The sequence below is a fragment of the Tachypleus tridentatus genome, chromosome 7, assembly GCF_004210375.1.
Source record: "Tachypleus tridentatus isolate NWPU-2018 chromosome 7, ASM421037v1, whole genome shotgun sequence".
NCBI classification, from domain to species: Eukaryota; Metazoa; Arthropoda; class Merostomata; order Xiphosura; family Limulidae; genus Tachypleus; species Tachypleus tridentatus.
Window position 1 is genome coordinate 94,689,088 of NC_134831.1, and position 17,255 is coordinate 94,706,342.

Below are 17,255 nucleotides of genomic sequence, written 5' to 3' on the forward strand. Positions count from 1 at the left end.
TTTATTTTAATGTTTTGTATCAAAGTACAAAACACATTTGATGATGGTATTTTTGTATCTGTTTCTCTCATTGTGTTCCAGTTTTATTTTAATGTTTTGTGTCAATGTTCAAAGCACATTTGGTGATGGTAGTTTTGTGTCTTTTTCTTGCATTGTGTTCCAGTTTTGTTTTAATGTTTTGTGCTAAAGTACAAAGCACATTTGGTGATGGTATATTTGTATCTAAGTTCTTGTGTTGTGTTACAGTTTTGTTTTAATGTTTTATCAATTTACAAAGCACATTTGGTGATGGTAGTTTTTATCTTGTTTCTTGCATTGTGTTCCAGTTTTGCTTTAATATGTTTTGTGTCAATGTAAAAGCACATTTGGTGATGGTAGTTTTGTATCTAGTTTTTTGCTTTGTGTTCCAGTTATTTTTTTAATGTTTTGTATCAATGTACAAAGCACATTTTGAGATGTTAGTTTTTATCTTTTTCTTCCATTGTGTTCCAATTTTGCTTTTAATGTTTTATATAAAAGTACAAAGCACATTTGGTGATGGTAGTTTTGAATCTAGTTTCTTGCATTTTTCCAGTTTTGTTTTAATGTTTTGTGTCAAAGTACAAAGCACATTTGGTTATTGTAGTTTTGTATCTTGTTTCTTGCATTGTTTTGAAGTTTTGTTTTAAAGTTTTGTGTTAAGCAACAAAGCACATTTGGTGTTGGTTGTTTTGTATCTAGTTTCTTGCATTGTGTTCTAGTTATGATTTAAGGTTTTTTATCAAAGAACAAATCATATTTGGGGATGGTATTTTTGTATCTAGGTTTTTTATTGTTTTAGACTTTTGTTTTAATGTTTTTTTTATCAATTTACAAAGCACTTTTAGTTATAGTAATTAAATGTCTTGTTTCTTGTATTTTGTTCCAATTTTGTTTTAATGATTTGTTTCAAACTACAAAGCACATTTTGAGATGGTGGTATTTTTTTCTTGTGTTTATTTTAATGTTTTGTATCAAAGTACAAAACACATTTGGTGATGGTTGTTTTGTATTTAGTTTATTGCACTGTGTTCCAGTTTTGTTTTAATGTTTTGTGTCAAAGTACAAAGCACATTTTGTGATGCTATTTTTGTATCTAGGTTCTTGTATTGTGTTCCAGTTTTGTTTTAATGTTTTTTATCAATTTACAAAGCACATTTGGTGATGATAATTTTGTATATGGTTTCTTGCATTGTGTTCCAATTTTGTTTTAATATTTTGTTTCAAAGTACAAAGCACAATTCGTGATTGTAGTTTTGTATTTTATTTTTTGCATTGTGTTCCTTTTTTGTTTTAATGTGTTTTTCCAATATACAAAGAACATTTGGTAATGATAATTTTGTATCTAGTTTCTTGCATTTTGTTCCAGTTTTCTTTAATGTTTTGTTTTAAGCATCAAAGCACATTTTGTGATTGTAGTTTTCTATCTAGTTTCTAGCATTGTGTTCAAGTTCTGATTTAATGTTTTGTGTCAAAGTACAAAGCACATTTGGTGATCGTTTTTTTGTATCTAGTTTCTTCCATTATGATTTAGTTTTTTTTTATGTTTTGTGTAAAAGTGCAAAGCACATTTGGTGATTGTAGTTTTGTATCTAGTTGTGGTCAAGTTCTGTTTTAATGTTTTGTGTCAAAGTACAAAGCACATTTGGTGATCGTTTTTTGTATCTACTTCATTGCATTGTGTTCCAGTTTTGTTTTAATGTTTTGTGTCAAAGTACAAAGCACATTTGGTGATTGTAGTTTTGTATCTAGTTTCTTGCATTGTGTTCTAGTTATGATTTAAGGTTTTTTGTCAAAGGACAAAGCACATTTGGTGATGGTATTTTTGTATCTAGGTTCTTGTACTGTTTTACAGTTTTGTTTTAATGTTTTTTACCAATTTACAAAACACTTTTGGTTATGATAATTTAGTGTCTTGTTTCTTGTAATGTGTTCCAATTTTGTTTTAATGATTTGTTTCAAACTACAAAGCACATTTTGAGATGGTAGTATTTTTTTTCTTGTGTTTATTTTAATGTTTTGTATCAAAGTACAAAACACATTTGGTGATGGTTGTTTTGTATTTAGTTTATTGCATTGTGTTCCAGTTTTGTTTTAGTGTTTTGTGTCAAAGTACAAAGCACATTTTGTGATGCTATTTTTTGTATCTAGGTTCTTGTATTGTGTTCCAATTTTGTTTTAATATTTTGTTTTAAAGTACAAAGCACAATTCGTGATTGTAGTTTTGTATCTCGTTTTTTGCATTGTGTTCCTTTTTTTTGTTTTAATGTGTTTTTCAATATACAAAGAACATTTGGTTATGATAGTTTTGTATCTAGTTTCTTGCATTCTGTTCCAGTTTTCTTTAATGTTTTGTTTTAAGCATCAAAGCACATTTCGTGATTGTAGTTTTCTATCTAGTTTCTACCATTGTGTTCAAGTTCTGTTTTAATGTTTTCTGTCAAAGTACAAAGCACATTTGGTGATCGTTTTTTGTATCTCGTTTTTTGCATTATGTTTTAGTTTTTTTTTTATGTTTTGTGTCAAAGTGCAAAGCACATTTTGTAATAGTAGATTTGTATCAAGTTTTTTGCTTTGTGTTCCAGTTTTGTTTTGATGTTTTGTGTCAAGGGAAAAACACATTTGTGATGGTACATTTGTATCTAGTTTTTTGCTTTGTGTTCCAGTTATGTTTTAATTTTTGTATCAATGTACAAAGCACTTTTGGAGATGTTAGTTTTTTATCTTTTTCTTCCATTGTGTTCCAGTTTTGTTTTTAATGTTTTATATAAAAGTACAAAGCACATTTGGTGATGGTAGTTTTGAATCTAGTTTCTTGCATTTTTTCCAGTTTTGTTTTAATGTTTTGTGTCAAAGTACAAAGCAAATTGGTGATTGTTCATTTGTGTCCAGTTAATTGCATTGTGTTCCAGTTATGCTTTAATGTTTTTTGTCAAAGTACAAAGCACATTGGTAATGGTGTTTTTGTATTTAGATTCTTGTGTTGTTTTCAGTTTTCTTTTAATCTTTTTATCAATTTACAAAACCCTTTTGTTTATGGTAATTTTGTGTTTTTTTTTCTTGTATTGTGTTCCAATTTTGTTTTAATGTTTTGTTTCAAACTACAAAGCACATTTCGTAATGGTAGTTTCTTATCTAGTGTTTAGCATTGTGTTAACCTTTATTTTAATGTTTTGTGTCATAGTTAAAAGCACATTTGGTAGTGGTAGATTTGCATCTAGTTTCTTGCATTGTGTTCCAGTTTTGTTTTTTGTTTTGTGTTAAAGTACAAAGCACATTTGGTGATGGTAGATTTCTTTCTCGATTCTTGAATTGTGTTCCAGTTATGTTTTAATATTCTGTGTCAAAGTACAAAGCACATTTTGTGATGCTATTTTTGTATCTAGTTTCTTGCATTGTGTTCTAGTTATGATTTATTGTTTTTTATCAAAGAACAAATCATATTTGGGGATGGTATTTTTGTATCTAGGTTTTTTATTGTTTTAGACTTTTGTTTTAATGTTTTTTTTATCAATTTACAAAGCACTTTTAGTTATAGTAATTAAATGTCTTGTTTCTTGTATTGTGTTCCAATTATGTTTTAATGTTTTGTTTCAAACTACAAAGCACATTTGGTGATGGTAGTTTAGTATCGAGGTTCTTGCATTGTGTTTCAGTTTTGTTTCAATATTTGTTGTCAAAGTATAATGCACATTTGGTGATGAGAGCTTTGTATCTGATTTCTTGCATTGTGTTTCAGTTTTGGATTAATGTTTTGTGTCAATGCACAAAGCACAATTGGTGATGGTTGTTTTGTGTCTCATTTCTTGCATTGTGTTCAAGTTCTTTTAATGTTTTGTGTCAAAGTACAAAGCACATTTGGTAATTGTAGTTTTGTATCTAGTTTCTTGCATTCTGTTCCAGTTTTGCTTTAATATTTTGTGTCAAAGTACAAAAGACATTTGGTAATAATAGCATTGTATCTGATTTTTTGCATTGTGTTCCGGTTTTGTATTAATGTTTCGGTTCAAAGTATACAGCACATTTGTTGATGGTAGTTTTATATCTAGTTCCTTGCATCATGTTCCAGTTTTTCTTTAATGTTTTGTGTCAAAGTACAAAGCACATTTGGTGATGGTAGTTTTTTCTAGTTTCTTGCATTGTGTTCCAGTTTTGTTTTAATGGTTTGTGTCAAAGTACAAAGCACATTTGGTGATGGTACATTTGTGTTCTGTTTCTTGCAATGTGTTCCAGTTTATCTTTATTGTTTTGTGTCAAAGTACAAAGCACATTTGGTGATTGTAGTTTTGTATCTCTTTTCTTGCCTTGTGTTTCAGTTTTGTTTTACTATTTTCTGTCAAAATACAAAGCACATTTGGTGATGGTTCTTTTGTATATAGTTTATTGCATTGTGTTCCAGTTTTGTTTTAATATTTGTTTTTAAGTACAAAGCTTATTTCGTGATGGTTGTTTTGTATTCAGTTTATAGCTTTGTGTTCCAATTTTCTTTTAATGTTTTGTGTCAAAGTACGAAGCACATTTGGTGATGGTAGTTTTGTGTCCAGGTTCTTGCATTGTGTTAGTTTTATTTTAATATTGTTTTTCAATGTACAAAGTACATTTGACGATGGTCGTTTTGTATCTTGTTTCTTGCATTGTGATACAGTTTTATTTCAATATTTACTGTCAAAGTGTAAGGCACACTTTGTGATGGTACATTTATATCTAGTTTTTTGCATTATCTTTCATTTTTTGTTTTTTGTTTTGTGTCAATGTATAAACAACATTTGGTGATGGTAGTTTTGTTCCTGGTTTCTTGAATTGTGTTCCTTTTTTGTTTCAATGTTTTTTATCAATGTACAAAATACATTTGGTGATGGTCGTTTTTTATCTTGTTTCTTGCATTGTGTTCCAGTTTTGTTTTAATGGTTTCTTTCAAAATGCAAAGCAAATTTCGCGATGGTACATTTGTATTTAGTTTTTGCATTGTGTTCCAGTTTTGCTTTAATATTTTGTATTAAGCATCAAATTAAATTTTATGATGGTAATTTTCTATCTAGGTTTTTGCATTGTCTTCCTGTTTTGCTTTAATATTTGTGTCAAAGTACAAAAGTCATTTGGTGATGGTAGTTTTGTATCTGACTTCTGCAATGTTTTCCACTTTTGTATTAATGTTTTGTGTCGAAATATAAAGCACATTTTTTATAGTTGTTTTATATCAAGTTTCTTGCATTGTGTTCCAGTTTTGTTTTAATGTTTTGTGTCAAAGTGCAAAGCTCATTTGGTGATGGTGGTTTAGTATCGAGCTTCTTGCATTGTGTTTTAGTTTTGTTTTAATATTATTGTCAAAGTATAATGCACATTTGGTGATGAGAGCTTTGTATCTGATTTCTTGCATTGTGTTTCAGTTTTGGATTAATGTTTTGTGTCAATGCACAAAGCACAATTGGTGATGGTTGTTTTGTGTCTCATTTCTTGCATTGTGTTCAAGTTTTTTTAATGTTTTGTGTCAAAGTACAAAGCACATTTGGTGATTATAGTTTTTCATCTCCTTTCTTGCATTGTGTTTCAGTTTTGTTTTAATATTTTATGTCAAAGTACAAAGTACATTTGGTAATTGTAGTTTTGTATCTAGTTTCTTGCATTCTGTTCTAGTTTTGCTTTGATATTTTGTGTCAAAGTACAAAAGACATTTGGTAATGATTGCATTGTATCTGATTTCTTGCATTGTGTTCCAGTTTTGTATTAATGTTTCGTGTCAAAGTATAAAGCAAATTTTTTGATGGTAGTTTTATATCTAGTTTCTTGCATTATGTTCCAGTTTTGTTTTTATGGTTTGTGTCAAAGTACAAAGCACGTTTGGTCATGGTACATTTGTGTTTAGTTTCTTGCATTGTGTTCCAGTTGTGCTTTAATGTTTTGTGTCAATGTACAAAGCTCATTTGGTGATGGCAGTTTTCTTTCTAGTTTCTTGCATTGTGTATCAGTTTGGTTTTATGTTTCGTGTCAAAGTACAAAGCTCATTTCGTAATTGTAGTTTTGTATCTCTTTTCTTGCATTGTGTATCAGTTTTGTTTTGATGTTTTCTCTCAAAGTACAAACCACGTTTGTGATGATACATTTGTATCTAGTTTCTTGCATTATCTTTCAGTTTTGTTTCAATGTTTTTTGTCAAAATACAAAGCACATTTGGTGATGGTAGTTTTGTATAGAGGTTCTTCCATAGTGTTAGTTTTTTTTTTAATGTGTTTTATCAATGTACAAAGCACATTTGATGATGGTCGTTTTGTATCTGTTTTCTTGCATGGTGTTCCAGGTTTGTTTCAATATTTATAGTCAAAGTATAAGACACATTTGGTGATGATAGCTTTGTATTTTATTTCTTGCATTGTGTTCCAGTTTTGGTTTAATATTTTGTGTCAATATACAAAGCACATTTGGTGATGATAGTTTTGTATCTAGTTTCTTGCATTGGGGTTTTAGTTGTTTTAATGTTTTGTGTCAAAGTACAAAGCACATTTGGTGATTGTAGTTTTTTCTCTCCTTTCTTGCATTGTGTCCCAGTTTTGTTTTAATATTTTGTGCCAAAGTACAAAGCACATTTCTTGATGTCAGTTTTGTATTTAGGTTCTTCCATTGTGTTCCAGTGTTATTTTAATGTTTTATGTCAAAATACAAAGCACATTTGGTGATGGTTTTTTTCTATTTAATTTATTGTATTGTGTTCCAGTTTTGTTTTAATGTTTTGTGTCAAAGTTAAATGCACATTTGGTTATGGTTATTTTGTATCTAGTTTATTGCATTGTGTTCCAGTTTTGTTTTATGTTTTGTGTCAAAATACAAAGCACATTTGGTGATGGTTCTTTTATATAGTTTATTGCATTGTGTTCCAATTTTGTTTTAATGTTTTCTGTCAAAGTACAAAGCACATTTGGTGATTGTAGTTTTGGTCTCTTTCGTTTTTGCATTGTGTTCCAGTTTTGTTTTAATGTTTTGTGTCAATGTACAAAATACATTTGGTGATGGTAATTTTCTATCTAGTTTCTTACATCGTGTTCCAATTTTCTTTTAATGTTTTCTGTCAAAGTACAAACCACATTTCATGATCGTTCATTTGTATCTAGTTTTTGCATCATCTTTCATTTTTTGTTTTTTATGTTTTGTATCAAAGTGCAAAGCACATTTGGTGATGATAGCATTGTATCTGATTTCTTGCATTGTGTTCCAGTTTTGTATTAATGTTTCGTGTCAAAGTATAAAAAACATTTTTTGATAGTAGTTTTATAATAAGTTTTGCATTATGTTCCAGTTTTTCTTTAACGTTTGTGTCAAAGTACAAATCACATTTGATGATGGTAGTTTTATCTCTAGTTTTTGCATTGTGTTCCAGTTTTGTTTTAATGGTTTGTGTCAAAGAACAAAGCATATTTGGTCATGGTACATTTATGTTTAGTTTCTTGCATTGTGTTCCAGTTTTGCTTTAATATTTTGTGTCAAAGTACAAAGCACATTTGGTGATTGTAGTTTTGTATCTCTTTTCTTGCTGTTTCTTGCATTATGTTTCAGTTTTGTTTTAATGTTTTCAGTGTTAAACTACAAAGTACAAAGCAAATTTCGTGATTGTAGTTTTGTATCTCTTTTCTTGCATTGTGTTTCAGTTTTGTTTTAATGTTTTGTGTCAAAGTACAAAGCACGTTTCGTGATGGTACATTTGTATCTAGTTTCTTGCATTAACTTTCAGTTTCGTTTTTATGTTTTGTATCAAAGTACAAAGCACATTTGGTGATTGTAGTTTTGTATCTCGTTTCTTGCATTGTGTTCCAGTTTTGTTTTAATGTTTTGGTCAATTTATAAAGCACATTTGATGACAGTAGTTTTGTATCTAGTTTCTTGCATTGTGTTCCAGTTTTGTTTTAATATTTTGTGTCAAAGTACAAAGCACATTTGGTGATGGTAGTTTTGTATCTATCCTTTTCTTGCATTGTGTTTAGTTTTGTTTTAATGTGTTTTGTGTCAATGTACAAATCACATTTGATGATGGTCGTTTTGTATCTAGTTTCTTGCATTGTGTTCCAGTTTTGTTTTAATGTTTTGTGTCAAAGTACAAAGCACATTTGGTGATGATAGTTTTGTATCTAGTTTCTTGCATTGTGTTCCAGTTTTGTTTTAATGTTTTGTGTCAATATACAAAGCACATTTGGTGATGATAGTTTTGTATCTAGTTTCTTGCATTGTGTTCCAGTTTTGTTTTAATGTTTTGTGTCAAAGTACAAAGCACATTTGGTGATTGTAGTTTTGTATCTCCTTTCTTGCATTGTGTTCCAGTTTTGTTTTAATATTTTGTGTCAAAGTACAAAGCACATTTCTTGATGGCAGTTTTGTAATTAGTTTCTTCCATTGTGTTCCAGTTTTGTTTTAATGTTTTGTGTTAAAATACAAAGCACATTTTATGATGGTTGTTTTCTATCTTAATTTATTGTATTGTGTTCCAGTTTTGTTTTAATGTTTTGTGTCAATGTACAAAGCACATTTGGTTATGGTAGTTTTGTATCTAGTTTCTTGCATTGTGTTCCAGTTTGTTTTTTTTTTTTGTGTCAAAGTACAAAGCACATTTGGTGATGGTTCTTTATATCTAGTTTCTTGCATTGTGTTCCAGTTTTGTTTTAATGTTTTGTGTCAAAGTACAAAGCACATTTGGTGATGGTAGTTTTGTATCTAGTTTTTTGCATTGTGTTCCAGTTTTGCTTTAATGTTTTGTGTCAAAGTACAAAGCACATTTCGTGATGGTTGTTTTGTATCTAGTTTTTTGCATCATCTTTCATTTTTTTGTTTTAATATTGTTTATCAATGTACAAAGCACATTTGATGATGATTGCTTTGTATCTGATTTCTTGCATTGTGTTCCAGTTATTGCATTAATGTTTTGTGTCAAAGTATAAAAAACATTTTTGATAGTAGTTTTATAATATGTTTCTTGCATTGTGTTCCAGTTTTGTTTTAATGTTTTGTGTCAAAGTACAAAGCACATTTGGTGATGGTAGTTTTATATCTAGTTTATTGCATTGTGTTCCAGTTTTGTTTTAATATTTTGTGTCAAAGTACAAAGCACATTTGGTGATGGTTGTTTTGTATCTAGTTTCTTGCATTGTGTTTCAGTTTTGTTTTAATATTTTCTGTCAAAGTACAAAGCACATTTGGTGATGATAGCTTTGTATCTGATTTCTTGCATTGTGTTTCAGTTTTGTATTAATGTTTTGTGTCAATGTATAAAGAACATTTGGTGATAGTAGTTTTATGTCTCGTTTCTTGCATTGTGTTCCAGTTTTGTTTTAATGTTTTTGTGTCAAAGTACAAATTCTTGCATTTGGTGATGTCAAAGTTTTTGTTATGGTATTTCTAGTTAGTTTCTTGCATTGTGTTCCAGTTTTGCTTTAATGTTTTGTGTCAATGTACAAACAACATTTGGTGATGGTAGTTTTCTATCTAGTTTCTTGCATTGTGTTCCAGTTTTTGTTTAATGTTTTGTGTCAAAGTACAAAGCACATTTGGTGATGGTAGTTTTGTATCTAGTTTTTTGCATTGTGTTCCTGTTTTGTTTTAATGTTTTGTGTCAAAGTACAAAGCACATTTGGTGATGGTAGTTTTGTATCTCCTTTCTTGCATTGTGTTCCAGTTTTGTTTTAATATTTTGTTTCAAATTACAAAGCACATTTGGTGATGGTACATTTGTATTTAGTTTCTTGCATTGTGTTCCAGTTTTTCTTTAATGTTTTGTGTCAATGTACAAAGCACATTTGGTGATGATAGTTTTGTATCTAGTTTCTTGCATTGTGTTCCAGTTTTTCTTTAATGTTTTGTGTCAATGTACAAAGCACATTTGGTGATGGTAGTTTTGTATTTAGTTTCTTGCATTGTGTTTCAGTTTTGTTTTAATGTTTTGTGTCAAAGTACAAAGCACATTTGGTGATGGTTGTTTTGTATCTAGTTTCTTGCATTGTGTTCCAATTTTGTTTTAATGTTTTGTGTCAAAGTACAAAGCACATTTGGTGATAGTTTTTCTATTTAGTTTATTGCATTGTGTTCCAGTTTTGTTTTAATGTTTTGTGTCAATGTACAAAGCACATTTGGTGATTGTAGTTTTGTATCTCCTTTCTTGCATTGTGTTTTAGTTTTGCTTTATTGTTTTCTGTCAATGTGCACAGCTCATTTGCTGACACCAGTTTTCTATCTCGTTTCTTGCATTGTGTTCCAGTTTTTTTTTAATGTTTTGTGTTAAGGATCAAAGTAAATTTTATGAATGTTGTTTTCTATCTGATTTTTTGCATTGTGTTCCAGTTTTCCATTAATGTTTCGTGTCAATGTACAAAGCACATTTGGTGTTGGTAGTTTTGTATCTAGTTTCTTGCATTGTTTTCCAGTTTTTTTTAATGTTTTGTCTCAAAGTACAAAGCACATTTGGTGATTGTAGTTTTATATCTAGTTTCTTGCATTTTGTTCCAGTTTTGTTTTAATGATTTGTGTCAAAGAACAAAGCACATTTGGTGATGGTAGATTTGTAACTACTTTTTTGCATTGTGTTCCAGTTTTGTTTTAATATTTTGTGTCAAAGTACAAAGCACATTTGTTGATGGTTGTTTTGTATCTAGGTTCTTGCATTGTGTTAGTTTTGTTTTAATATTGTTTATCAATGTACAAAGCACATTTGATGATGGACGTTTTGTATGTAGTTTCTTGCATTGTGTTCCAGTTTTGCTTTAATGTTTTGTGTCAAAGTACAAAGGACATTTGGTGATTGTAGTTTTTATCTCGTTTCTTGCATTGTGTTTAAGTTTTGTTTTAATGTTTTGTGTCAAAGTACAAAGCACATTTGGTGGTGGTTGTTTTCTATTTCGTTTATTGCATTGTTTTCCAGTTTTGTTTTAATGTTGTGTGTCAAAATACAAAGCACATTTGGTGATGGTTGTTTTGTATCTAGTTTCTTGCATTGTTTTCCAGTTTTCCTTTAATATTTTCTGTTAAGCATCAATGTATATTTAATGATGGTAGCTTTGTATCTGATTTCTGGCATTGTGTTCCAGTTTTGTATTAATGTTTTGTGTTCAAGTATAAAGAACATTTTTGATAGTAGTTTTATAATACGTTTCTTGCATTATGTTCAAGTTTTGTTTTAATGTTTTGTGTCAAAGTACAAATCGCATTTGGTGATGGTTGTTTTATATCTAGTTACTTGCATTATGTTTCAATTTTGTTTTTTGTTTGGTGTCAATGTATAAACAACATTTGGTGATGGTAGTTTTGTTTCTGGTTTCTTGCATTGTGTTCCTGTTTTGTTTCAATGTTTTGTGTCAAAGTACAAAGTACATTTGGTGATGGTAGTTTTGTATCTAGGTTTTTGCATTGTGTTCCTGTTTTGTTTTAATGTTTTGTGTCAAAGTACAAAGCACATTTGGTGATTGTAGTTTTGTATCTCCTTTCTTTCATTTTGTTCCAGTTTTGTTTTAATGGTTGTTTCAAATTACAAAGCAAATTTCGCGATGGTCTATTTGTGTTTAGTTTCTTGCATTGTGTTCCAGGTTTTCTTTAATGTTTTGTGTCAATGTACAAAGTACATTTGGTGATGATAGTTTTCTGTTTAGTTTCTTCCATTTTGTTCCAGTTTTTCTTTAATGTTTTGTGTCAATGTACAAAGCACATTTGGTTATGGTACATTTGTATTTAGTTTCTTGCATTGTGTTCCAGTTTTGCTTTAATGTTTTGTGTCAAAGTACAAAGCACATTTGGTGATTGTAGTTTTGTATCTGCTTTCTTGCATTGTGTTCCAGTTTTGTTTTAATGTTTTGTGTCAAAGTACAAAGCACATTTGGTGATGGTTGTTTTTTATCTAGTTTATTGCATTGTGTTCCAGTTTTGTTTTTATGTTTTGTTTCAAAGCACAAAGGACATTTGGTGATTGTAGTTTTGTATCTACTTTTATGCATTGTGTTCCAATTTTGTTTTAATGTTTTGTGTTAAGCATCAAAGCACATTTGGTGATAGTAGTTTTGTATGTAGTATCTTGCATTGTCTTCCAGTTTTGTTTTAATGTTTTGTGTCAAAGTACAAATCACATTTGGTGATCGTTGTTTTGTATATAGTTTATTGCATTGTGTTCCAGTTTTGTTTTAATGTTTTTTGTCAAAGTACAAAGCACATTTGGTGATGGTTGTTTTGTATCTTGTTTATTGCATTGTGTTCCAGTTTTGTTTTAATGTTTTGTGTCAAAGTATAAAGCACATTTGGTGAGGGTAGTTTTGTATCTAGTTTCTTGCATTGTGTTTCAGTTTTGTTTTAATGTTTTGTGTCAAAGTTCAAAGCACATTTGGTGATGGTAGTTTTGTATCTTTTTTCTTGCATTGTGTTTCAGTTTTGTTTCAATGTTTTGTGTCAAAGTACAAAGCACATTTGGTGATGGTAGTTTTTTATCTAGTTTTTTGCATTGTTTTCCAGTTTTTTTTAATTGAATCAAATTAACCCTGATTTGATTTCCTATATTTTCACTTGAAAATAAATGATTTCAAAGTTAAAACCTTTAATTGCACATTGATTGCGCATTTTTTTAAAGAAATATCATGTGATTTTAACTCATTACCTGAAATTTTAGTTATGCATCTTAACAGTATATGAGATAATATAGGTTATAACTACACAAAACAAAATAGGAAAGTATTTTTTTATGGAATGGGAGGGGAGGTTTTCAAAAAATGTATTTTATTATTTAAAATGCTATTTCACAGGCTAGTTTTGAATTTTACAACGATCCAATAGAAATTACTGTTGATGAGTCCAAGGCTTGAAATGTGATTTTTTTTATATTAAAATACTTTGTAGATGACTCAATACAGGTTAACTGGCATGCAAGCCTTGTTTATTAACATGTTAATACAATTTATTTTGTTTCCAAAACTTTAATGCTTGTTGATAATGCATATTACACAACTGTAATAAATTAGAAACAGTTTAAGTTAATTCTCATAGGTATATCAAAACAGTATTGACATATAGTAAACCTCTCTTAGTGGTCTGTAATGTATCATGTCCAACTGTCATGTTTAGTTATCATATTTAATGGTATAAAACTGTGTTAGTAAGTGTCAATGGTAGGAACGTATAATAGTAAAATTGTCATATTTAGTTATCATTTACTCAAGTAAATGTTGGTGTAAAAACTGCTGATGAGTGTAATGTAAGTATTGGTAGAATTAGCAAGTGTTTTTGGACATGTACTTGAATGTGAGTGTTATGAAACACAGTATGGACTTGAATTATCCATGAAACATATTTCTTATTTCTGTCATTTCACTATTATGTAAAAAGTTGAAATATAGTCAATCTAAACAGGAGTTTAGAACTGTATTGTCATGATGTCTGTTATTTTATCTTTTCACTATACATTTTTGTAACATATGTCCAAAACTAAAGTATGGAAAATAAAACAAGTTTATCTGCTTCTCCTTCAGATCTCCATGGATGTGAAGATGCCAATATTTTCCTTAAAAACAGGTGAAAATGGACAACTCAGAAGAACAGAGGAAACATAATCAGGTCTTTCCTTTTATATACATGTGAGTGTGAAGTTTAGATTGAAATCCCTAAACCAACCATCACTTTATTTACAAGCTGTTCATTTATCATAGTCATGAGTACTTACCCAGTAGATAGCACCTTGCAGAATGGTACATATCCTTGGGTCACACCAAGTTCTCTTGGCCAGAAAAGCTGGCCCCCTGGTTATCAAGCCAGTTTGACAGATCTATTCTTCAAGAAGAATCCACTTCACTTTGGGACAGGAATCTCCCAACTAGCAGCTGCATCCAGCTACATTGAGAAGATGTCTTCCCTAAATGATCATGTTCATAAATGTCCCCATCCAGATGCTAAAGACAAACCATATCCGTGTGAAGTCTGCCAACAGTACTTCTCTTTTTACAATAGTTTGAAATCGGATGGAGCATCTAGTAGTACCAGTAATTACAGTACAGGAGGAGGATCAGCTAATGCTAATCGACCAGTGAGGGCACCTCCCGAAAGAAAACAGTTCCAGCCGCCCACACAACCACCAACATCTGGCTCAATGGATCAGAACAACTTATCCAAGCAAGAACAGCTTGTAGCACAACCACCTTCACTACCTAGTAGGCAGCAAAATGATTCTCCACACCGTGAAGTAAACCAGTCTATTCGACAGTCACATCCTGTTCCTACCAAGAACTTTATGTGTCCTGTTTGTTATAAATACTTTACTCAGAAAGGCAATCTTAAGACTCACATGATGATCCATACTGGTGAAAAACCATTTTCCTGTCAGGTATGTGGGAAGAGCTTTACACAGAAAGGCAATGTGGACACTCACATGAAGATACATACTGGAGAAAAGGAATTTGGCTGTAATACATGTGGCAAGAGATTCACACAGAAAGGTAACCTGAAGACCCATATTCGAAGTGTCCATGCAAAAGAAAAACCTTTTGCATGTGGAGTTTGTAGAAAATGCTTTTCACAGAAAGGCAACATGCAAACACATGAGGACACACAACAAGGATGACCGCTTTCCTTGTGGCCTCTGTGGAAAGACCTTCTCACAGAAAGGAAACCTTAGAACTCACATGCATAGACACACTGGTCAAGTGCCATCTCGTCGCTATGGATCCCGAGGAGGGTCACATTCTTATGAAACTGCCCCGAACCGTTTATATGATTTATCAGGATCTACTGCATTTGCTCCTTATAATTTCAACAAATCTTCAACTGCTTCAAAAGTGTCTTCAGAATCTTCTCTTTCTTCATCAACATTTACTCTACCTGTGGAATCTAATGGCCAAACTTTAAGAAATATCCAGAGTCCTCCACATTCTCAGGTTATAAGACCTATTCCTGAATCTCATCCACACATGAGGACATCTCCTTTATCTCAAATATCTTCAGGAGCCCAGAATTCATCTCTTCCTCAGTTTTTCCACAGAGCACCTCCTCCAATTGAAACTCATTCAAATATAGATAAAAAATTACCTAATATGCCTCAACACTCAGAGTTTTCAAGTCCCTCTCCCCCTGATATCATGAACCATCTTCCCAAACCATCAACACATTCCCACCAGCCCTTATCCACATCTCTTCAAGGAAATACAATCCCTTCTGTAATGCATAGTCCCCCATCACAGTCTCATGTGTCTCAGATCAACAGTCCCCCTCCCCATACCCCATTTGGACAACTAGCCATTACTGAGAGTGAAGGACGACCTTTTTATTCTGCTCCGCCCACGCCTGTACCGGCATCATTTGCTCACTCCCCTCGTTTGTTGCCCCATGGATACCAGAGACACTACAACAACTTCCAACCCCCTTCCTCTTATGGCCCAGTTAGTCAGCATCCTACCCCCTTATCCAGATTAGCTCTCTTGAGTTCAATGGCTCATCACAATCCATTGGGAAGCTCATCTCCAGTAGATAAGCAGCATTTTGGAGCCAATTCTGCTCATAACCAACACCAAGAGCCACCTTACCAGCAGTCAGAGAGTCCAGATTTTTCACAGTTGTTGGGTTAGGAACAAGCATTGGATGTCTACTTCAAGTAGTTATTCAGTGATTTTGTTTCAAGAAAATTCTGCTATTGGTAAAAGATAATGACTGTGTTTTCCATGGATCATACCTTTAAATATATTTCTTCCAAATTAAAAAAAAATCTGAGAAAAATAGACTTAAAACACGTTGTGAAAAGATTTATGACAATTTTCTGAATTGGCTCAAAGAAGAGGTGTATGATAAGACAGTTAACCAGTGCTCATTTCAAACAGGTCACTAAATATCTTGGAATGTTTTCTGAAACTAGTCTCTTAATAGTTTTTGTGCTCACCACCTATGTTATATCAAGTGCGTAAGCATTTATAGATATATATTGATTAAAGACTTCTGCTCACTCATTACCTTGTGATTAGATTTTAAATGTCTTTCTCCATATAAGCACTTCTAGTGTCTCAAATGTCTTACTGAATTGTTTATTAGTCTTACATTTTGTCCTGTTTACAACATGTGGACCCAAGTTAGTTTTGAAGAATAATTGTTAAGGTTTTAACTCTTGTTACTGTCCAGTGTCGTCCATAATGTATTCAGGCGCCACTCAGCCTTCAGATCTGAAGGAACAAGCTGTAGTGTTTTAACTTGATACAAAAGAAAAAAAAAAAGGTGCTTTGGAAAGGACTGTGATAATTTTAGGTGACCTCAGGGTTATAGTGTGGTTATCATCTTTAATGATTTAATTATAAAGAAGCACATTGAATACACGTTTGTGTTGAAAACGGCGTGTCACATTGGCAAATGCTGCCGGTCAGAAAATTGGTAGGTGACGTATCACATAGTCTAACACTGCTCTGAATGTATTTTTGATAGTGATTCAGTGATGTGCAAAAAATACTTGTAATAATTGTTGAAAGTGTTTGAGTTAATAGTATATCGTTGTTGATGGCACTGACCATGTGTTACTTTTACAAAGGTATATTAATGTGTCATGTGATCACATTGAATGGCATTTAATAGCTTCGTGTCATGGGAATTAATAAACACTTAAGGTTAATGTATTTCATCATGCTCTAGTGTGTTTTAAACAGGGGTTGAAACTTAGTAACTCAGAGCATGTGAAAGTAAAGATATACAAGTATTTTTTTCAGTCTTTCCTCTTGTGATTTTATGGCTTTAGTCTTACTAGTCACACTCCTAGCTACGGTGCAACATTTTGTTATTAGCACAAAGTTTGACTAAAAAGATGAGTATATTTCCTGATGTTGTGGAATATATTTTGTAGCATTACGATAGACAAACCAAGTTTCAAGTTTGAATAACATAATTTTAGCATTTTTAACCCCTGTTTAACTTCTGGTTCTTTTCATTTGAAGTAGATTATTCCATTAACGATATATTTTTGCAATGAAATAAAATATTGATGTATTCTTCATAATTCTGTTAAATGTATCCAGATGATAAACCACAGTTAGGGTAATGAGGGTCACTAACCAAAGTTTTTTTGCTATTGGCTGTTTTTGTGTCAATTAACTGGGCATAGCAGTTGTACTGTTTGAAAGACTGAGTGTCATACATTTAGTCATCAATGTTTTATATATATATATATATATATATATAAAGTTGGATAGAACTATTATGATAATTTAGTATGATATTATTACATTATAGCCTAAGGCATTTCTTTTATCTCCTTGTTCCTTCAAAAG

General features: G+C 31.2%; 1 pseudogene; it reads left to right on the forward strand.

Moving 5' to 3' along the window:
- Positions 1 to 13,522: 13,522 nt before the first annotated feature.
- On the forward strand, positions 13,523 to 15,705 carry LOC143256223 (uncharacterized; annotated as a pseudogene).
- Positions 15,706 to 17,255: the final 1,550 nt, after the last annotated feature.